The 24,259-nt window shown below is 38.1% G+C and overlaps 1 protein-coding gene across 2 annotated transcripts in view; it reads left to right on the forward strand.

Annotated features, from left to right (window-relative positions):
• Nucleotides 1-6,812: 6,812 nt before the first annotated feature.
• The window catches only part of AGTR1 (angiotensin II receptor type 1), a 51,085-nt gene continuing 33,638 nt past the window's right edge, over nucleotides 6,813-24,259 (forward strand). Inside the window, exons 1-2 of one of the 2 annotated variants that reach the window (XM_061168073.1) lie at nucleotides 6,813-6,993; nucleotides 16,669-16,753. The gene's annotated coding sequence lies outside the window, so the exon portion shown is untranslated. The remainder of the gene's footprint in view (nucleotides 6,994-16,668; nucleotides 16,754-24,259) is intronic. The other variant, XM_061168072.1, reaches the window with a different exon arrangement.

Here is a 24,259-nt window from a genome sequence, read left to right on the forward strand (position 1 = left end):
TTGCTCGTGTATAAATAATATGAACAAAATCATATGCTATTTGCATATTTAAGTTATAAACTTTTAAAATTTTACTTTTATACTTTGTTCATTCAGAAAAAGCTAAATGACCTGCCAATAAAGACATATTTAGCTGTTAATGCTTAATCTCTAAATTGTTCCTCCTTTTAGTATCTTCAAAGCATATTTCAGTGAAATACAAATATCTTTGCTAAGAAATATTTGAGAATATTATTCTTACAATAAGATATTTGCTTTATATGAATAACACATCTATATTCTCTAGACCTTTAAGTCATAAACAATGCAGAAAATAGAGAAGGATGGATGGGCTGCAGAAAGATTCAAGAAAATAATTAAAACTACTCTCATCTTTAAGACGTGCCAAAGGGGAGATCCAGGAAATTACCAAGCAGTTAACATCAATACGAGGAAAGAAAAGAACAAATAATAATGGAATTGATCAGGAAGTACTTAGGCAAGAACAATTTAATGAGCAACTGCCAGCATGAATCCAGGCAGAAAGATCGTGAGATACACAGCAAACAAAAAGTGTTAGTGTAAGCAGAGTCAGCCAAGAAAAACCTGAATCTGTCTATAAAATTATACCAACAGTCAGGTGGAAAAGTGTTTTCAATTAAAATAAACCTATAAGGATAAGTATAAATTAACATTTGACTGCTATACTAGAAAAGACAGTACTTATTTTAAAAACTTGCTAACAGAAGATATCTTCAACCCAACCAAACTCCAAGTAATGCATATGAGTGCCAATGGCCTTACTTCAATATTCATACTTCATCTCCCAAAAAACAATTCGCCCAAATCCTGCTAATAAGTGGCTTTCAAGTCAGCTAAATATGGGCTTCTTTGTGCATGACTCCAGCATGAAAACTAGTGGAGACGGAATCCTGACAAGATGAGAGCAGCTAGCAATCCAGGTGAGTGCATCAAGTTTTACTTCTTGAACATAATTTGCCTGTGTGTTAGGAAATATTCGGACTGCAGGGTCAAGCTGAAAACTCTAAGCATTGGGCCAGGAGAAGCTTTATTCATTAGGAGTTCTCTCTAATCAGTGGAGCTCAGATCAGCTATAAGGATCTCCCTCTGTCAAACACAAGTCTTTCACTGACTAGGGCAGAACCTTCTGCTTGGACCAGGAATCATGCAGCCCAACAGCGGGGCAGAAGTGTGCCGTGAGCCAGCAGGGTGTTCTCAAGGCGGCCGTGTGCCAGAGAAGTGCCAGCCACAGCGGACAGTCTGTGATCGTGACCTCTGCTGTGAGTACAGAACTGACAACACGATTGTGTGAACAAACTATGTGACAGGAAAGAAGGAACCACTCACCAGAATTGAACAAAATAAGAAATACAGTGAAAAACATTTGGGTTGTATTCTGAAGACAATGGGAATTTAAATTAAATTGGGACAGCTTCCTCTCTGTATCTTTCCTCAGAAAGTTAAATTCAAACACAGTTTTGCAAATGTCATACATTTTTCCAGAATTTTTATATCTGAAAGTCTGTTGAGCTTTCATGTGGGTCAAAATATTAATATATCCTCCTTGCCATCCTATATACTGACCTTGCTTTTCCCAGATACTTCATTTTTAAGTATCTCCATTTTTTAGCATTTACTATATAAAACTTCCTTCTCTTAAAGTTAAATTCTAGGAAATTGATTCAGCTCTTAGTATGTCAGTCCCTCTATACAGAGTATGATGGATTTATTCAATGTTTATTAACAATGATGTTCATATACAAGAAACAGTCATATATTACAACTATCCAGTTGGGAATTATATTTGTGTAGCAAATAAAATGTTTCATTCTTTCCTATTATCTAGCAACACTTAATTGGTGAATATAGCAACCTTGCTTTTTTAGAAATTAATTCTATGCAAAATTGATCCATCTTCATTTGCTACCTCTTACTTCATTTCTAACATTAAGAATAGCTTTGTGCCTGCCACCTTTCTCCTCTTTCCTCATAAGCATTTAAATACTTTTTAAAATTTAATTCATACTTAGAGCAAAATTAACTTTATTAAACATATTTTTTTCTTTTACAGTCTTCCAAGCCTCTGCAAATGGTATCACATTTTCCAGTATTATTGGCTAATATTCACTGAATAATATCCTTAAGTTCTGGTGAGTTACAGAACCTTGAAAATATTCATTCTCCCTCTTTATAAATGGGGTGGTAAGAAAACAGAAAGCCTGTCTATGATCTATGGAATCCACAGACATGATCTATGAAGTTTAGAACTACTTTTTTAAAGCAGTGAGATTTATAAAACTTAGAAAGTAAGAGGGGTAAAGCAGTTGTTTATTCACTCCACACATCAGTTTCTGCAGTATACTATATGGACAACTGAAATAAACCTCCTGAGGCACAGATCCTCATTAAAATACATGGTATGTAAAATTCAGTTATTTTTAATGAGGCTATTGACATCCCCCAGTCAAGAATGCTAACAATGCTATTTGGTTGTCATATTCATCTTTTTATATTCCTGTAAAACTAAATCAGGGATATCAATTTTGGTAAAGTATATTGAGTAAGATAAATCCCTGTCTTATTAAAAGGATTTCCTAGACTAGTGACTGTTATTTGAATATTTGGACAAAATGCATATGTAGAATTATTACTGCTAACTTTTTTTTTGAGCTAATATGTATTGAGTACTAACAGAGCAGGTACTGTTCTATTTGCTTTACATTAATTAATTTAATCCTCATCTAACTGAATTAGATGCTATTAATACATTTTACTGATAAGTAAGTTAAAAGATAGGAACTTAAATAACTTGCCCAAGTTCACACAGCTAGTAAATAGGATATTGGAAAACCTTTTTTTTAAGGAGAGCTGTAGATGTCAGCGAGCTTAGCCTAGCTCCACTGATGTCTCTAGAGATGATGGAGAGTGGGCTCCAGGTCTCTGAATTCCAAGTTAACATACCATCCCATAAAGTCATGCAACTTTATATATTCATAAACAGTACAGGTATAGCATATTCACAGAGTTGAAGCCATGGGGCCTTCAAGTTTAGTGTCAGCAAGAACTGTCCCCAAGAGAGGTGCCCCTCAATGTTCCTGGATCTTCAAACCGTCCCTGCCTTATTGTTCATTCTACTAACTTTTTTATGGTAATTTAATTATAATGTAAAATTTGAGCAATACAGACAAACATACAAAGAAAATACAATTTTAAAGCGTCCATAATTATGCATTCTTCATTCAGAATAAACCACTGTACATATTTTAGTGACTATACATTGATTTTTTTCCCATGCATATGCGTGTGTATGTATATATGTGTGTATATGTGTGGGTGTGTGTTTTACTTAATTTGGATGCATGCAAGCATGCAAAGTCACTTCATCCATGCCCAACTCTTTGCAAACCCATGGGCTGTAGCCCGCCAGGCTCCTCTGTCCATGGGATTCTCCAGGCAACAATACTGGAGTGGGTTGCCATTTCCTTCGGAGGTTCTTCCCAACCCAGGAATCAAACCCAGGGATGGAACCCAGGTCTCTTGCATTGCAGGCAGATTCTTTACTGTCTGAGCCACTAGGGAAGCCCATGCAACAATCCTACAGCGTTGTATGTATATATGTGTGTGTGTGTGTGTGTATATATATACACACATACGTACACACATGTATATGTGTGTGTATATACACATACATACACACATGTATATATGTGTGTGTATATACACATACATACACACGTGTATATGTGTGTATATGCACATACATACACACATGTATATGTGTGTGCATATATACACATACGTACACACATGTATGTGTGTGTATACATATATGTTATATATATATATATATATATATATGTAATACACATTATACTTCCGAGAGTACCAACTAACCTACTACCTTGTAAAAATTGAATTCTGGTGTTATCTTTTCTCTTTAATCTCTGATGCTTTTATAGGCGAAAAACTGCAGCGTTTTGCTTTAAATTTCATGTTTATTACTTTGAAGAGTAATCACTTTTTCATGTTTATTGGGCATGGCACTTTTTTCCATGTCCTGTTGTGTTTCACTCCAAACTGAGCCTTCCTTGAAAGATCTATCATCTGACATGAGCCTAGCTCCGGCCTCAGCAGCAGGGAGGCTCTGCATTCTGCTTTTGCTCACCTAGCATTTCAACAGCCCACTACCCTTTCCTTCTGTGTTCCCACTTCCAGCTTCATGCTGATGGTTCACTGATTCTGCCTCACACGGCATAGACAGAGAAGAAAGAGGGAAAAAAGGCTACTCCTTCGTCCACTGTATGAGAAGATTTCATTTATGCAAAATTTCAAATTTTAAATACCAGAAACAAATTTAATCATCAGAAGGATATCAAGAGGTTTCTCTCTCTTTTTCAGAGCATCAAAAATACATCAGTACAGTCCTGACGGGCATGGACAACAGCCAGTTACTCACTGAAAATGACGCCAGCTTATTAAGCACTTTACTAGGTACCAGGCACAGAATCTGAAGCTTTTATATGTACACTTTCTCTTAATCCTAATCAGAGTTTCAAGAACATTATTACTCTATATAGTTTAAAAATCCATATCAGAGCATAAATTTGTGTACGAGGCTAACAAGCAGCAAAGCCGGGTTCAGTTTAAGTGTTGGGTGTTTAACCCATCCTATTTCCCAGCTGATTCAGCACAATAATAATGATGCCATTAATTTCTTGGAATCTTCTCCTTTTCATCTGCTTGTGTCTGATGATATAACATTCCAGCGAGTCAACCCCACCCTTTTGAGAAGTTTCACCCAAAACAACTGACTCTGTAACAAACTTCCAGTTCTCAAAACTATGATCATTTCTAAAATCAAGGTGGAATTTAGTACAGGTATGACTATGGTTAATGATTTATAACACTAAATACATTTGAAAAACATAAAGCTCCCCTGATTCTTAAAACAATAATCACAGGAACATTTCCTGATATCACTCACAAACTCTGGAATTTGTCACCTACTTTTGGCTTTTCTACAAAAAGTCTTAGGATAAATGATTCCAAATGTCTATGATATTATGAGACAAGTTATAGTCCTCCAACTTTGCGCATTCTCAAGATTATTTTGACTATTCTGAGTCCCTTGTGCTTTCCCAAATTTTAGGATCACCCTGGTAATCTCTTCAAAGACAACTTGTTCAGATTTTGATATAGTTGTGTTTACTCTGTATATCACTTGGAGGTTATTGCTATTTTAACAATACTAAGTCTTCCAACCCATGAACATGGAATGTCATTTCATTTATTTAGGTCTAATTTAATTTCTTTCAACAAAATTTTCTGTTTTTAGAGTACAACTTTTGCATCCATTTATTCAATTTATTCCTAAAAAGTTTAATATTTTTGATCTATGGTGAATGCAGTTTTTTCTTAACTGTATTTTTTGATTGCTCATTGCTGACATACAGAAATACAACTGATCTTGTATACTGCTCTTGTATCCTGAAGCCTCTCTAAACTTGTTTATTAGCACTAACAGCTTTTTAATTGATTCCTTAGGATTTTCTAAATACAAGACCATGCTATCTGCACATAAAAATTGTTTCATTTCCTTTCTAATCTGGATGCCTTTCATATCTTTTTCTTGCCTAATTGCCCTAGCTAGAACCTCTAGAACAATGTTTGATAGATATCTGGAAAGCAAAGAACTTTGTCTTTTTTCCTGATCTTGGATGCAAAAACATTTTTCAACATTGAGTATGATGTTAGTGAGTTTTCACAGATAGATTCCATAGTTTGAAGAAATTCCTTTCTATCGTAGTTTGCTGAATGATTTTATCATAAAAAGTGTTAGATTTTGTCAAATGCTTTCTAATTTATTAAGACTATCTTGTGGCTTTTGTCCTTTATTCTGTTGACATGGCATATTATAACAATTGATTTTTGATAAATTAACCTTGCATTTCTGGGATAAATCTCACTTGGTCATGGTGTATAATCTTTTTAATATGTTACTAGATCTATTTGCTAATATTTCACTAAGGATTTTTATCCACATTCATCAGGGAGATTTTCTCCTCATGTCTCATCTTGTTTTGGTATAAAGGTGATACTGACCTCATAGTGTGAGTTGCAAAGTGATCATCTCCATCTTCGGAAGAATTGAGAAAGAAGTTATATTAATTATTCCTTAAATATTTAGTCATATTTTGTTCTTTTAACTTTTTACATTTTAAAAAATGTAACTCCAACAGCACACCCCAATAGAAGGAAACGAATGTCCACCCTTTCACTTTGTAGCAACTCTGAGATTACAATCTATGGCAGCAATCTGTGATCAACAATGGTATTATCAAAGTTTGAGCTACATCCAGGTAAGAGAAAGAAGTTCCTTAATTCATCCTTAAAAGTTTCCCAAGTTTATCCATTCGTCTGCTGATGGGCATCTAGGTTGCTTCCATGCCCTGGCTATTATAAACAGTGCTGCGGGGAACACTGGGCCAAGTTTAAAAGGAAAAGGTGGAGTAGCCCGGATCTCGGCGTGAAGGACTGGTCCCGCAGCCTCGGCTCTCTCCCCGTCCTCCACTCCCGCGCCCGACGCCGGGTCCAGTACCGGGTACTCGCAGATCTAGTTAAGTGACCTCGGGGATGACTGCGGCATCATCCCGCTTCCGGCAGCATCTGGAGCGGAAAGGGGGTTGGGCCGAGAGGGTCTCCCGGGCGGGGCGGAGGAGGAGAGAGTGCAAAACACAGCCTCGCCCCTGGAGCCCTGGAAGCAGCAACGCCCCTCGCTATAAATTTGGAGCTGCCGCAGCGAGGACGGTTCCAGCGCCAGTCAGCCCAGGGCCCGAGGAGACTGCGCGCCCGGGCAGACGCGCGACCAGCAGCTCTGCCCACCCGCGGCGGCGATCCAGGGGGAGGGACCCAAGCGGACCCCGGCGGGAGCGCACACCCTGAAGCGGCGCCGCCGGCCCGCCCGACGCCGGCACAGCGTCCCGAGTGAGTGCGGTGCGTGGCGCGGACCGCCCGCCAGCCTGGGGGCCGGGGCGGGGGTGTCAGCTGCGGGCGCGGCGCCGGGAGGCTCCCGGGACGGTGCCGAGAGCGAGCTAAGTTCCATCCGGCGCCCGCTGGGAGGTGGGGGACCTGCCCCAAATCAGACGTGGGAAGAAGCCATCTGATCTTGTTTGCCGCATGCCCCAGACGTTTCACTCTGATTTGACCAAACTCTGTCGAGCACAAGTGAGGAGTCTGCAGAGATGGGATGCAACCAAGGAAACTTTCTTCCCGAGGCTTTTAGCTAACTCATGTCTTTAAACTGTGATCTGAGCATATGACTCCTTGAGGCGGGAGTCCCTTTAAAAGTTGTGCCACTTTAAAGGCGCACTTGATTGTCCCCACGTTCTGTTAACCAGGCCGGCCAGGCACCAGCAAGGCTCACCTCCCCACCACCCGTCTTTACAAATGATAACGTTGGGTCCTTGGCCCGGGATGCTGAGTCCGCCTCGAATTAACTGGGGAGAAGGAAAACGGGGCTTCTCCACACACGCCAATCCCCACAACCCTGGCCAGAGCACGTTTGTCACTGAGGGGGATTTTAGGAGAAATTCTTCTGCTTCCAAGACCAAGCAGAGCCTCTTGCTGACGCCTTCCCTTCATACACCCCTCTACCTAGCACCCCATTCTCCAGTTCTCGTAAAGGTCCAGGCCGATCTATCCACAGTGCCAGATGCTTTGTCTCCAGAAGAGTCTCCTGCCCTGAGTTATTGAACACATCGCGGGCCTCTTAACCTGATCTTTCTTTGCTGATGGTTTGATTAAGAATCAAACACCCAAGAGCCCTCTCTTCTTGGTGAAAGTTTGGGTGCTCACTTTCCCTTGGGATCACATTTCCCACCTGGGTACTTGTAGTTTCTTTCCTGGAAGAGAGTAACAATGAGGCAGGGAGGCAATCTGGCCCCCTGCTGCTCTGTTTTATGACTTTTTGAGCAACCTCTATCTCCTCTTCAAGTTGCTGTCATCCCCAATATGATTCTCTTGGTAGTTACCCCGCCCTGGGTCTCCAAGGTTTAGTCTCCTTAGCATAAGCTGTAACACCTTTATAAGTCTTCTTTAAAAAGGAAACTGCCTGTTTCCCTTGTTGCCTGCTCGTGTCTTCCTAGCTCTCAAGGCCCCACCACATGGATAAGCTCTCTGGAGACTGTGATGGATTCCAACACCCATCTGGAAGATAGAGCAGGGGCAAGGAAGCAGAGAGAGCTGGGAATGGAGACTCCCACATAACTGACCATGTGCTGTTAGAGTTTATTCACAACTCATACCTCAGGTCCCTCCAGTGATAAAACTCCTTGATTCCTTTTGTTTCCTAGCTATTGCTTTAAAAAATAAAGTCTAAAATAATTACCCTTTTAGCCCATGTTTGTGCTCCTCAAAACTGTCTAAATAGCTCTCCTGGTAAATTATCTGCTCTGGAAAATCATTAGGTCCAAGTGTCCATCCCCTAGATTACAGTTGGCAGTTTCTACAACCTGGCTTAAGGCTCAGGGCGTGGCCCCAAGTTGCTGGATCTCAACACTTTGCTAAAGTTTTCGTGATTAGTAGTATCTAGTCCATTATCTACTCTATTGCACCCCCCCCCCTTTTTTTCTTCCTGATTTCCTTGTTTTTTGTGTCCATCATGAGGCCTCGATTTCTAGCTCAGTTCTTCTTTGATCTTGAACTGAATCAACTGTCCCATCATCCAACCCGAAAGAAAGCTGGTTTGCTTCCACTGAAGCCAAAGGGAGACAAGTGTTATAAAGTGTCTTCCAGTCACTCTTGCTCTGGCAATGCTCTGCATCCCAAAAGCTCGGAGCTGAAATCTCTGTTATCCCCCTTTTACCCGGCTGTAGTGCTCAGACTGTGACTTTGTGAATTGTTCAGGTTTCGTCTCTGTTCTTTCTTTTCCTACTTTGAGTGAGAGTTGTGTGTGTGTGCTGGTATATAATTTGGGGTTATTTGGGGGCTGCTGCTGCTTATTACTGTTGTTGTGGTTACTATGGCTAATTCTTGTCCTATGCTAGATGAAAAATAATGAAAGAAAATTTGCTGCTTACCCAAAGCCCAGGTAAAATACTTGAGAGCTTCTCAGGTAGCTCAAATAGTAAAGAATCTGCCTGCTATGCAGGGGACCTAGGTGCGATCCCTGGGTCAGGAAGATCCCCTGGAGAAGGGCATGGCAACCCACTCCAGTATTCTTGCATACAAAAGTCCATGGACAGAGGAGCCTGGCGGGCTACATACAGTCCATGGGGTCTCAAAGACTTGGACACGACTGAGTGAGTTACACATCCGCACGTTCGAAAAGGAGTTTGAAACTCACAGTTCAGACGCACGATTCACGCCTCCTGTGGCTTTATCTGTCTGTCACAGTGTCCTTCTTATGCCGCTGACAGTTGCTGTGTTTTGTTCTCAAGTTTCCAAATTTGATGCAGGGACCAAGATCCAGACCCAGCACGCTGAGATGCTTTGGCTGCCTGATGCAGGCGCCTGGTCTTTTGCCCCAAGCTCACTAGTTTGCTTATTCCTTCTCCTGCTCGGTCATGACTGAGCAATGCCAGAGTCTCTCAAGAGCAGGCTGAAAAGCTAAAAATTTTATTTAGAAGTTTGAAGTACATCCAAGTGTTATAAAAATTAAAAAGCTGTTTTGAAGACAGACTGTGGCAATAAACAAATACAGAGGCAGAGCAAAAAAATATAATGAAGTGTCCAAGTGTAAAAAAGTGACCAAACACTTTCCACCTGTGTTATCCAGCAAATTGGAAAAGTCAGCTTCTTAACCCATCACTACTGGGAAGTACTATTATTTTCTTCAGAATGATTATAAATTTTCTCTTTCAAAACTGTCTGAAGTCATTGGATAACACAGTTTAGTGTCTATTAAAACAGTACACTAAAGCTTCCACAGCAAAAGTAAATTTTGTTCCATTTCCCACCTAAATTTAGCCATCACTTTACATTTTTTATTTTTAATCACAATATGAATTTCAGCTATGAAAAATCAACTTTTCAATGGCTTAATATACAAAGCCATCTTATCTAGAAGTATCTGTATGGATTTAAGGTAATAGGCAAGTGATTTGGCAAATTACTACTATTACCCTATTAAAGCTCTAAAATACGTCTAAAATACATCACAGCAAAAAAAAATTTCTAAAGAGTTATAAATTTGCCAGATGCTTTGTTTGGTGGTTACTTTAATGACAAACTTGACAATTAGAAAACAAAATGTATGTTTAGAACAATCATAACGTGACAAGTGAATCTTAGCTGTGGTTGTATTAACATTAAAAGTTTTCCATCTGATTTTGATCCTTTCTCTTCAGAGCAGATGATCACTGTGGGAAAAAATTTCCTTGACTATGAAAACCAAAATTTTTTTCAAAATATTTAACTAACAAAGAATGTATGTGTGTGTGTGTGTGTGTGTGTGTGTGTGTGTGTATATGTATATATATATATATATATATGAAGTAAGTGTCTAGAATCTAAGTGTCTAGTTATCATTTGATTTTCCTTCCTATAGTCAAGAATATTTTAAATTGTGTTGCCCATTTACTTCCCTAACACAAAATGGAAAAATGGGTAAGAAATAGGTATGCTTTATTTTTCATAGTCTAAGTCCCAATTCTACATATCCTTAATATTTAAAATCATAGCATTAATAACCATTCAGTTTGGGTCAGGTTTTATGGGATTTCTTGTTCTCGTCATATAATCAAAGCTGCTTTGTTCTTCATCAGATGATGTTAAAGTCTCATTTAGATCAATGAATTAAAGTACTTTGACTACATAGTTAAATTAACTTCAGAGTAAGAATACTGAAGAATACACATTTGGTTCTGTACTTTTTTAATAGAATAATTGTAACAATATACCATAATAAAAGTTATATGGATATGATTCCGTACTTTTAAAGAGAGTTAATGATTGCTCATTTCCTCTGTAAGTTTTCTTTAGTTATTTCTTATTTTAATCAAAGCTCCTCTTATCTGCCTTGGAAAAGGAAGAATTATATGTATGAAATATATCAACAATAGTAAAAGATATTTACTGAGGGAATGCAATGGATCTGACAGCCCTGAGGCCCTGAGGACACACCACAGTGTTAAAATGGTCTTTGTCCGAGAGATGTTGGTCAAGCTAAGCACGTATTTGGATACAGGTCTCGCCGTCATCGGTGCCGCTGGGGTCGGAGGCCATTTAAAACAGCACTCCCTTACTGCCTTTCAGACCGGGCGGAGTATCTAATGCGGTCGCGTGTTTGATTCTGGCCCCTTCCATAGTAACCACCGTAGAAATCCCCATGGGGTTTTACCTCCTTTTATAGTATGCACCACACCCAACTGCAACCTTGTATTCTGTTATTAAAGTCACTTTCTTGCTTGTTTGTCTGATTTTGGCTTAATTTGTGGAAAACATTAAATACATTTTCAGATCCTTATATTGTAGAAATGTTAGAAACCTTTCCTATTACAATAAATGACTTAAAAATGTTGCTTTAGTATTACTAATGGAATAACTAAGCATTAATACAGTTGCTTTAAATCTAAAGCTTTAAGTCTAAGGCAAGGAACCTCCAATTAAAATAAATAAATTAAAAAAAAATAAGACAAGGAAAAGGTAAAGAATAAGAAAAAGAGCTATGAAAAGAATAAAAGGTTGAAATATCAAAGCAGTGGTTCTTCAGGCATCAAAGAGCAGGTAAGGCAAGCATATGAAAATCACCTGGGAAGTGTTTTAAATCTGTACATATTGTCTGCAATTTCCCTTTTTCTCCTTTCCCCATTTCTTCCCTATTGAGAACCGCCACATTACCTCAGGTGTCAAGGTCCCCAGACTAGCGTCATGAGTATCACTTGGGAGCTTAGTAGAAATTCAGACTCTCAGACCTCACCTGGACCGACTGAATCAGAATCTGCATTTTAGCAAGATCTTCACATGATTCAAAAGGACTTTAAAGCTAGAAAAGCATAAGTGACCGTACCTCTGGCTTGCTCAAATGATTATCTAGAGGCTATTTTCTTGGCTTTTTAATAAAATAACATTTTTAACAAAACTAACATTTATTGAGCATATACAATGTGCCAAACAATGTTCAGCCTTTCAATACTGTGTTTTATTTAATCCTCACAACATCCCTATATAAAAGTCACTGCCTCATCTGCATTTTATAGATCGGGATGCTGAGTAATAATGCAATAAGTAGCTTACCCAGATTTGCCAACTGTTAGAGCCGAGATTTGAACACTGTTTTGATTCTGTGCTCTTTGGGGCCACCCACACTGTCTGCTCTGCATCAGGCTGTCTGCTTTTTAAGATCAGTTTAACCCACTCCAGAGTTCTTGCCTAGAGAATCCCAGGAACGGGGGAGCCTGGTGGGCTGCAGTCCATGGGGTCGCACAGAGTCAGACACAACTGAAGTGATTTAGCAGCAGCAGCAGCAATTATTGGACCAATTAATTAGTTATTAGTTATTGGATAATTATTGGAAATTTATAATTGGAAATCAAGTTCTGTTTTCCTCATAGAAAAAAGCAAGATCTATAACATTTTCCTGTCATCTTACCTTTAACTTTAACAATGAGGAATTTTAGGAATTCCTTCTTTAGTTGAGAAACAAGTTAGAAAACTATGATAGTTCATAATGTAAAACTTAAGATTTGATATCTCTATTTTCCCAAAACTTACCTGAAATTTATCTTTTTTACCTTTGTGTTCTGAAGAACTTTTAAAAAAAGTTCTTGAGTTGAACAACCCATATCCTACATATATAAACTGTTTATCTTTCCAACTCAAATTATATATCACTTTTTCAGCTTTTACTATAAACACATATTTATCTATAAGCATAGTTTTAATATAAACACATTTATCTATAAGCAGAATTTCTAAAACTTTAGTTGAATATAATACTAATCAGTCAGTCTGCAAACAAGGGTGCCTTATTTTTAAGCCAGTGACTCCTCAAATGATGAGTCTCTGAAACATTTTTCCCGGTGCACATAGACTGTCTGAGAGCTGTCAGTTGGATTGGGTCAAATGTCTGTTGTTTTGACAGGGGCTCATTGATGGGGGTCAAAAGACCGTGGTGAGTCTGGGCTCCCTATGATCGTGTTTTTTCAGAGAAGGGGTATGTCAACAGAACTGAGCAGCCACGATTTTCTCTGTGATAAAGGGACATCCTTGGGAGACAGAATGTCACCAGCTGCTTAGATCTAGAACTTTCGGCAGCACTAATAGTACAGTGTCTAACTTGTAAGTTATAGATGAGGGCAAAAATCAACTCAGGGATGCCATAAAACCACGCGGCGAGGGCTCAGAAGGGAACTTGTGCCCAGGAGACATCCTGCATACTAGCAGGCAGTCTCTTAGTGCTCATCAATGATAAAGCACTGGGGATTCTCCCGTGACTCTCTACCGTCCTGCTCGCCTCACTAACCCCAAATAGTGAGTGTGGCTGAATTTAATCAACACTAGGGTTTTTCCCCTAAAGAAACTGGGGGGGGGGGGAAACTCACAGCATTTCTTCTAAATTTCATCCATTTATAATTTCATCATCATATATGCTTTTCTTCCCTTTTGAACCCAAACTCTTCTTGCTATACAATTCAGATACATCTTACATACTTGTAAATTACGTGGTATGCTGCTAGAACAAGAACGTTCCATTAACCCAGCTTTAATCATCTAATTCTCCTTCCATTCATTCAAATGATGTCATGTCACATAAAATACATTGTACCATGATGTCTTCCAGCACTTAACCTTCACACAGTTAATTGCTGCCACTTTATCAGGAATGGAAAATAATCTGATGTGATTCCTATGTAATAATTTCCTGACTGTGTTCTAGCGTTTGATCTACTGGGTTAACAGAGTGGATTTTTGCAAGAAATACAAATCTATTCTTTTAAATTCCCATTACATTAAGCCATATGATGGAATATTATACAGTCATTGTGTATTTTATATGTATATATTTTAAAATACCTAGTGACAAGGGAAGATAATCACAAGTGAATACATTAGTGTATAAAACATAAACCCAATGAGAGTGTGTGTGTATGTGTGTGTGTGTCTTTGATAGATTCTTGTCAAGCTGCCATTAATTTCTTATTTGGGTCATTGGTGTTCTAATGAAAATAGTTTAGTTACACTAGCACTGGTTTGAGAGCAGAATCACTTAGAGGTTTTTTAAATGCCTGCGTATTTGCAGAACAGATAAGAAACACTAGGCAAAATATACAACAAATCGTTAAAGCTTTGAGGATTATTAAGATCAAGGCTAAGATCAAAGGTGACTTTTCTTCCCCTTTTTCGGCATGTACTTTCAGACTTTCCTATCGAGCGCCTCTGTTCATACTTCTGTTTACCTTGGACTTTCTTTTCCTTTCCTTCTAACTCACTCTAGATTTCAGATCATAGACAACCACTATTAACCCTCTGGAGAATGATCCTGGCAAGTCAACCCTGTCTCCATTTTTTCCCTAAGGTACACTAGAGCCCTATAAGAGTTCACAGATTTTACACGAGAGTGGCATTTTATAGGAAAAAACATCTCATGGGAAAATTTTTGCTATGACAACAAAACCACCAAAAAATAAGTTAAAAATATATTCTTCTAATGCCAAAATTCTCCTGTACCACAATGTGATAGTAAAACTCGTGTATGTTCTTGCTAGAAAAAAAAAAAAAAGAAAGAAACCTCTACACAGTCTGTTTGAGTAATTCATTAACTTTAAACAATTTCTTACTTAAAAAAATCCCCAAACCATAATGAAAAATATTGATGAATTTGGCTACATAAAAAATTTTAAATGGTTGTGTAGTAAAAAGCAGCAGAAACAAACACAAAAGATAAACAGGGACTTAGGAAAGGTATTTGCCACACATTACATGTAAAATGCCAATTTTCAACATGAACTTTTTATGAAACAATGAACCCAGTGGGAAAATGAGTGAAGGCCATAACTAGGCAAACTAGTAGAAAAATAACTGCAAAAAATAAAAAGAAGCTCAACCTCATTCATAACCAAAAAAATGTCAACCAAAACAAATATTTATTTTTCACTTATCAGACTGAGAAAAAAGTGTAAAATTTTATACAAGTCAGATTTTTGGTATCTTAAATACATATAGCCATTATAGAGGACATTTTGTAAGTATCTTCCAAAAACCTAGAGTGTATGAACAATTTGTATCAACAATTATGTTTGGAATTTATTCTACCAGTATAATCATATAAGTACAAAAATGCATATGTATAAATATGATCATTGAGGCTTTTTTTTTACATCCAGAAAAGGGAAATAGAAAAAAAAAAAAACCCTTAAGGCCCATGATGTGTGCTGAGTCACTTAGTCATGTCTGACTCTGCAACCCCATGGACTGTAGCCCGCCAGGCTCCTCTGTCCGTGGGATTTCCCAGGCAAGAATACTGGAGTGGGTTGCCATTTCCTCCTCCAGGGGATCTTCCCCACCCAGAGACTGAACCTGTGTCCCCTGAGTCTTCTGCATTGGCAAGCAAATTCTTTACCTCTGAGCCACCTGGAAAGCCCCCAAGGCCCACAATAGGGGCTGATTATATCAATTATCATATTTCAGTGCAGTGAATAGAATACTATATAGCTATCAAAATGAGTGAGATGGATTTGTGTATCTGATGTAGAAAGTTCTGCGAGCGATATGACTGTTCTTTTTTTTAAAGGAAAGCAAAGTACGGAACATATCATGCATAAAATGAGAAACTATGGATATACACATTTATATGCATGGGTGTACTTTTTTTTAAAAGTTCCAAAGGGTACATAAAAAAACTATTAGTAGTATGTATCTCTGGGAAGTAGATCTGGAGAGAATTAGAGAATAAAGAGATGTGTACTTTTACTTTATACATTTCCATAACTAGGCACTTGTACCACATACATATATTACTTCTATGAAAAATTAAAACAGAAAAAAAAACTTTTAAAGAGATTTCTTCTCAAAATTATGACACAACAACACTTGTATAAGCTTTATATGCAAAGAATTATACATCACACTACCTACATGTGTAAAACAGAATCACACCACCGTGCTATAAAGCAGAGGGCACTCAGCTCATTGTTCTGTGGTGACCTGGATGGGTCGGATGGAGCCGGGGGTGGTGAGAAGGAGGTCCAAGAGTGAGGGGGCTATATGTGTACAAATAAATTACTCACTCCGTTGTACAGCAGAAACTAACAGGACGTTGTATGGCAATTATACTCTAATAATCATATATCAAAGTTTGCTAACTCACAAGTAAAAATCTAATCTATAAGGATGTTTCTTATATTTAGTAGTTATACCTACAGAAATGCCTAAGAAATTGCATTATTGTTGACCCCAAAACTCCTTTTCTCCTTCTCGAGCCTTCACCTACCAGGGTGTGAGGGAAGATGTTGACTATAATCAGGACGAGGACGAGGTCCCTTGACAGATAGTCACCCAGCAGAGCTAAGTCTGAATAAGGAAAAATATGTTCTTGATGTTGACAGATGGCTTCATTCCATTCAAAAACATTCTTAAGATGTAGTGTTAATGTTTATTTTATAAATTAGAAAATAAAAATCTGACCTTTTTTAGTGAATCAATTAATCTTTCTTTTTTCTTTCTTTCCAGATTTGACACATGATAAGCTGATCTACAATGACTGAGGTTTTATCTGACTAAGTCACTGAAGTCATCCCAGAAGGTCTGCATCCAGGTAAATGTCTTACACCTGCAACACTGCATCTCAGTAATTTTCTCTAATGTGGCAACAGTGAAGGTAGCATAAAAAGCCGTACAGACTATTGTCAGGTGGCAGAAACAGAGGCAGTAGAAAAGAATGGCATTCTTAGCCCATTCCTTCCAATATATAAAGAACATACATATTATTAATAATATAAATTTATTGTTTTAAGATTTTTTTGATGTGGACCATTTTTAAAGTCTTTATTGAATTTGTTACAAGATTGCTTCCATTTCATGTTTTGGCTTTTTGGCCCCAAGGCATGTGGGATCTCCTCTCCCCGACCAGGGATTGAGCCTATATCCTCTGCAACAAAAGGGGAAGTCTTAAGCCACTGGACCACCAGGAAAGTCCTCCTAACATGATTTTAAGTATAAACAGTGTCAGAATCGGAGAAGGCAATGGCACCCCACTCAGGTACTCTTGCCTGGAAAATCCCATGGGCAGAGGAGCTTGGTGGGCTACCGTCCATGGGGTCGCAAAGAATTGGACACGACTGAGCGACTTCACTTTCACTTCTCATTTTCATGCATTGGAGAAGGAAATGGCAACCCACTCCAGTGTCCTTGCCTGGAGAATCCCAGGGACGGGGGAGCCTGGTGGGCCGCCATCTATGGGGTCGCAGAGTCAGACACGACTGAGGTGACTTAGCAGCAGCAGCAGCAGTGTCAGAATTACCAAGATATTCATGTACTGATGGTAAACCATGTGAGAGATTTGCAGCCCCTTGGCAGGGATCTCCTCACGGTCATAGGTGGCTGTTCTGAGCAGTGCTTTCTATGCGATGTAGGGCTTTAGGAGGGAAATGAGCATGCTTTCTCATCAGCCACCAAATGGGCCACTGGGGCTCTGTGATCCCAAGATCTCACTTCTTGAGGCATATGTCTGAAGACTATAAACCCTGAAACCACCTATTCACGTTCAGAAAACCCGAATGTCTCAGAGTTTCCTTCTTACAAAAGTCTCCCTTACTCCTATAAGGTATAGGGGAAAGGTCTCTGAAACTGGGTACGGAGGCACCCTTTAACTGCCAAGCAGTTTAACCCCTGGTAGACGTAAGGCAGTGGAGTCACACCGCGGGGCATTCCACTCAGAACCTCAGAGAGCAGCTAAGGGGGTGCTCTGTCGGTTCAACTCCTATCAACAGACCGTATGATATTTTTCATAGAAAGACTCCTTGATTTACCCAGCTGGCAGGATTTTTTCCTCCTGACATAAACTCAGCTCAAAGAACAAATCCTCAGCTTCCCAAATTAACAGGAGAGGCATTCCCTCGTTCCTCCAAGGAAAATGAAAAGAGTAGCTTGTCCCTTTCTGAATGTGTCATGGCTGGATTTTTTCAAAGTAGAAGGTAGATAAGATAGGTGGTGGGTAGGCAAACATATGTTATAGGTAACTAGTCTTTTTGACTGACAAGTAGGAAACACTTGCTGGAAGGCAGTCCACAGTGGTGTTAGAAAACTATTTAGGACTGCTTTAATCTTGGAAGACAAAAATAGTAACGTTCTGCAGAGTTCTGCCGCTGGAAATCTTTAGGGGTTTTTTTTATTAGGTGTAGTTGAAATTTCAGAAGCTGGGCTATGCACATTTTCAGCAAAAATCCAACTCTGGGAAAATATATTAAAATATATGTCCCAGTTAGGAAGATACAAAAACTAGAAGCTTTCTTTTACATCCTAAGAGTACTGGACAGAAGTAGCTCTTTACTTATTCACCCCCTCAGCCTTAAAGCAGAAGAATCAGGATAATAATGCAGGGGTGTTCCTCCTGGAAATGGTCCTTAGATCAGCCTCTCCTCCTGTATTTTGGAAGCCCCTAAGTTTCTGATTAACATTCACACATCTGTAGTAAAACTTTCCAAATAACCATGACATTTTGCTTACAAATAAGAAAACACTGAACAAAAACATCCTGTACAATGTTAAACGTTTTTAGACTTTTAAGTTTCAGATGAATGAGCAAAAACATGCTTAATTCTAAGAAGTTACTTTCCACTGAAGAACTAACATCATACAATTCTTCCACTAACTAGCAACTTTGCCTTTGGAAGAATCTCCAAGCCCCTTCCCAACCCACGGTCATTATATTGAAATACAAAAAGTGTTTTCCGAGGGCCTTCTGAACTTTGTATTGTCACTTTAAAACTTTCATCAGCTTACAACTACAGAACTTTGATCTTTTATTGATTTCAACCAGTAATGTGTAAACAGCATTTCAGAACTTGTTTTATATTGTAGAAACAAAAATACTTAGGCTGAAACCTACTTATGATAAATGGGAAAACGTGGTTAATACATATAAAAGAATAAAAATATTCAGGGGCTTAAAATCGATGGTAATCATCTGCCCCATGTAGCTGTTTACATTAATTATAAATGCGTTTAAAAACTGAGTTCCTCAGTGATCCTAGCCACATTTCAAGTTCTCAATAGACCCATGTAGGTAGTGGCTACTGTGCTGAATAGCACAGATATAGAACCTTTCTATCATTATGGAAAGTTCTACTGGACAGTGCTATTATAACAAAATTATTAATAATGCAGTAGACTTTCATTGCTACTTGGTAAGAAAGTTTTGGGCTCTTTTATATGTCTTCAGAAATTTTAAAATATTTTTTAAATGCTAATTTTCTTAGCTGTAGGTTATCTGGTGTCTGGCTCTCACAAGCCCCTTTTCTCTTTCCTATTTATTTGCATACTAAGATATGTGGAATTAAATGTTTTGCTTAAATGTTTATTTAAATATTTTATGTATTCTTACAAAATTAGAGGGCTTTGTTTCCTTAAAAATTGTGAAAAGTTGTACACGTAGTTATGTTGACCTAATATATGGCTGTTAGCTTTTTTACTGAATCACTGACGTCTCCAAGTAAGCAAAAGTAGAAAAGATGTAGGATCATTTTTAAAGGCCAGTATTTTTTCTTTGTTCTTTATATTCTGTAAGATTTTATTTTTCCTACAATGACAGATGGGTCTCAATCATACCGACTTTACTAAAGCTTCATTTTTTTAAGCAACTGAAGAACCAAACAAAATAACTATTAGATCATTTATTTCCATATCATTTATGGAAATGTGTAATATATTAATAGTCTCTGGATTTCCAACTAATTGTATAACAAAGAAAAATAGCTTGTTTATAATTTTAGTTAATATAATCACCCCCTCTACAGTGTAGACTTAAACTTCTTATTCACCATTGTTCCTCTACTATGATCCCATCATTTAACATCAGTTTCAATTATTTTCCAGTCACTTATATCTAGTAGTTCAATTAAATTTGGTTCCTGGACTAATGGTTATATGTTACATAAGGTAAGAAATTAAAAGCAAATTTATCTTTGAGTCACTGACACATCAAGGATTTGAAATAGCTATATAAAAAGCTATGAAAAAGACATAACTACTCAGCCAATATTCCTCTACACATTTAATAGCATCATTTTTCAGTGAAAGCATAAATAATAGAGGGTAGATCCAGTTTTGAATTGTTAAATATGAATCCAAATCTTACCAATGAAAAAAAGGCAGAGTAAAGGTTAGCCGTCTGTGGAGTTTTTGGGTTTTTTTAATAAACCAAAAAACAGCTTTTCTTTATAGAATAACAGGTTTACTGTAAATAACCTATTACCCATATAGTTTATTCACAGTAACATTCATCCTAGGTTTCAATAATATAGCTAGATATGCACAGCATACGACTATATAGGAGATTCTAATTTAAACTGGATTACCATTAATATTTTTAATAATTAAAAGAGCTCAGAGAATTAGCCTCTAAACTTCACGGTTTGGTTTTGCCGGCAGGAAGCACTTTTCACCAGTACTAGAAATGCTGTCATCCTCTCCCTTCAACTAGCTAGTCACTCCTTTTAAGGCTCTTAAAACGATTTAGATATATGAGTCATTTTTTTTTAAATTCAGGGAATATCTAAAATATCTCAGAAATGTAATAGTACAATACAAACTTGGCAGATGATAACCAGTTATCTAGAATTAGGTCTTTGGCACTTTTCCAGATTTGAAACAAAATATTGGACTCTCCCAGGGCGTCCCTGGGACAAGAAGAACAATGTCACATTGCAAGTCCAAAGTCCCATCGGAAGCAGCCTTCCTCCTCCTTTTACCCAGGCGAAGCCAAAATACTTCTGCACACAGCGCTGGCCACCATAAAAAGCAAATAAAGCCACTGTAGATAAAAGCAGGCAATGGATGAAGGCTGTCTTTTGACCTAGTGTCTGGACCTTGACTCCTCGGTGATGCTCCAGGCCAAGGGGGGAACAGGATGGGCATTTTGCTGCCTCATGGTCTGTCCAGTGCAGTCAGGATGCAGAGAAAGGATAGAACAACTGTGTCTTACTCAATGCAAAGAAGGAAATTCTCTGGCACCTGCTTTGGCAGTGTGAAAGCAATGTAAATTCAAGTCATTGATGAGAACAGCTTCTTATGTGATACAGAAGGTTATTCTGTAACAGTAATGGCCCAGCCATCGTTTATTCAACTCTAAACCATTAATGAATGCTCATCTTCATTTTATGTAGAACATATTTATCTACATATAACTGGACAAATAGGGAATGTTGAAAATGACCCTGTGAAAAGTACTGACCCACAATGCATCTGCTTGGTTTGGGGCAATTGAAATAGTTAGTATAGACTCCCTCTGGATTTATGCTAGAATTCTATTTAATTAGATTGGTGAATTAGACACGTAGCATCTGAACTAAAGAGTGAGAAATACAACATGAACCAGTTCAGTGATGAGAAATTTATGCTGTGAATAAAATAATACATGTCAAACAATTTAAAAATTGATTTTAGCTTCCTTTGTATGGTAAATGTAACAGATCCTAATTTGACATCTTAAAATGAAGAGATCTATGTACAACCTATTTTGTGATTTTTATCTTCTGAGGAGGATGTTTTGTTATCTTTAACCTTCATTTTTAACCATTTTCTTCTTTTTTTCCGTTACTATGGTATAAACATCCATCAATCCATATTTATATTACATGTACATGTATATGTATTTTATATGTATATATAAAGATCTCAAGAGAAAATAATGCTTCAGTCCTCCTCAACAATTCATTCTAACAATTAAGAACCCTTAAGCTAAATAGAATAATTCATTTCACAGGAAACTTCTTTTCAATATGTATAATTAGTTTTAGTTAACTTTATTAATGAAATGTCGCAAATCAATTAGGTTTGCAATAATCAGACGCTGAGGACCCAAGAGGGGCCATTTCCGTCACAAGAGGGGAAGGTGACATGCAATTTAGTTGAGAAGCAAATGTAATTAGATTTGATCAGTTGAGTATTCCTGGCCTAAAGTGGAATCAGGCACATACCCAAGCCTGAGTGAATAGCTGGAAAGAGGTAGAAAAAACAGTATGACTTAGAAATGTCTTCATGGTCCTATTGACCTTTAAAACCACAGGTAGACAGGTTCTCTTCTGACAGGGCTATGTTTAATTTTTTTTTTTTCAAATCTAAATGCCTTTAAGGAGAATAGTACATGAACTCGACTATTTGTCACAGCCCCCATCACTCCTTAGTGATGCTTCACACCTATATTTAACTGTCTAAATCCTGATGGCATTTCAGTTTGCAACTACTGTGACCCAGAAGTTTATTACTGAGCAGGTGTGGCGTAACCCTAAAGTTTCTTTCTTCTGATTCCAAAAATACGAAAATCAAAGAAATGTCATGAGAGTACAGTCTTCTAAATGAAAATTCTATTAAACACAAGGTATTCCTATTTAGGGCTGCAGTTTACAACAGATTCTGCTGTTATTTACTCAATAAGTATTTTCTTTGGACACCTACATGCCAGTTACTATTCCCAACATAAAGGACAAAATGTGAGCAAAGCAGACAAAAATCCTGACCCTCATAGAACATTCCAGTGCATTTGGACAGGAAAAAAAAGCTAAAGTATAGAATATGTTGGATGACATGAAGAATGGAAATAGAGTGTAGAAGCAGTGAGGGAGAAGGGTGCAGTTCTAAAAGGAGTTTAGGGAAAGCCTCCTTACTAAGAACAAAGGAACTGTGTGGAGGAAGATGGATCTATGCAGAGAGCAGCGCAAGTGCAAAGGCCCTGAGGTGGCAATGCATTGGCAGACTTAAGACACAGCAGACAGGCCAGTATCCAGAAAGCAAAACTTGAAGGGTATAAACTGACAGGTAGACTAGAGACATAATTTAGAATGGATGCTAGAAGAGGGGAACAAATGAAATTTTTAAACTGAAATGGTTTCATGATTGAAGCTGCTTTGAAACTTAGTGAAATATTTTCACAGGAGAGATTTTTGAAGAGAAGTCGGGTACATGATTCAATCCCCAATGACCGGTTCAGTAGCCATCATCATCAGTGTCTATGACTCGAACTCGAATCATTAAAAACCTACAATTGATGTCAGTTCCTCCTGGACCACCCACTGATATGTTTGGCGCCTTTGGTATACCTCAAGAATACTTTGCTATCACTGACCTGTAATCCTATGTCTGTGGGCCTGAAAATAAACCCCCCCATAACAGAGATTTAGTGACGCATGGCATCACCATTAGATTATTGTCAGTGAAGGTTTTGCCTTCTGACACTAATATACCGATGAACTTAACAATTCCTGGGGCTACCACTGAATGCAAAATGATTTCATACACTGGGTATTCCATTCAAATTATTTTCTCTTCAAGTCCAAGGAAAAGAAAATTCTAAATAAGATGATATGTTTGGGATTGTATACATGGCATCCATTCACATATAACTGAAATAAAATAATTTAATAGAAAACTTTAAATTCTACCACCTCTAAACACATAAGATAGTCTGAATGAGAAGGAACGATTCTGACTTTGTATTATTTTTTAGTGGTGGTGTTTTCTCATAACCCCCATGCCTTTTTTCCTGTCCTGCTATTCTTTAAGATTTCCTAATGAGGATTAGAGAACAGGCATATTTAACAATCTGTATTTGCAGGCTGGAAACAAGAAAATGAAGACGAATAGTTTCTCTCCTGCTAATTTGATTTTCTGCAGCTCCTCTCCTACCAGCTTAGACAAAGGACTTAGTTACTATTTCCAGCTGATAGGGCCAAGGACAGAATCATCTGTGATGTCATGCTTCCCCCAAATAGGCCCATGCCTTACAGGCGTCCATTAGAGAAGTCCCCCAGGTGAGAAATGAGAAGTGATTGTGGACAGAATGAGGGGGCAAAATGTGATTTCCTTTGTTCTAGAAAAACAATACCCAAGAGCGACAGTTCACAATGCTATAGTCAAATATTTTTGTACATTTCCCCTGTGCATGAGGAGAGTTATAGGGCACGCAGTTTGAAGTGGAGATGCAGATTTGATCTCCAAAGTTGTGGTGATGGAAGGAGGCTTCCGGAAACAAGGGTGTGCTGAGTTGACAGGAGATAAGGGACTCGGTCCTTACATGTTAATATGTGACCGGCTCTCTAAACTGAAA

The sequence above is a fragment of the Dama dama genome, chromosome 19 (assembly GCF_033118175.1).
Source record: "Dama dama isolate Ldn47 chromosome 19, ASM3311817v1, whole genome shotgun sequence".
NCBI classification, from domain to species: Eukaryota; Metazoa; Chordata; class Mammalia; order Artiodactyla; family Cervidae; genus Dama; species Dama dama.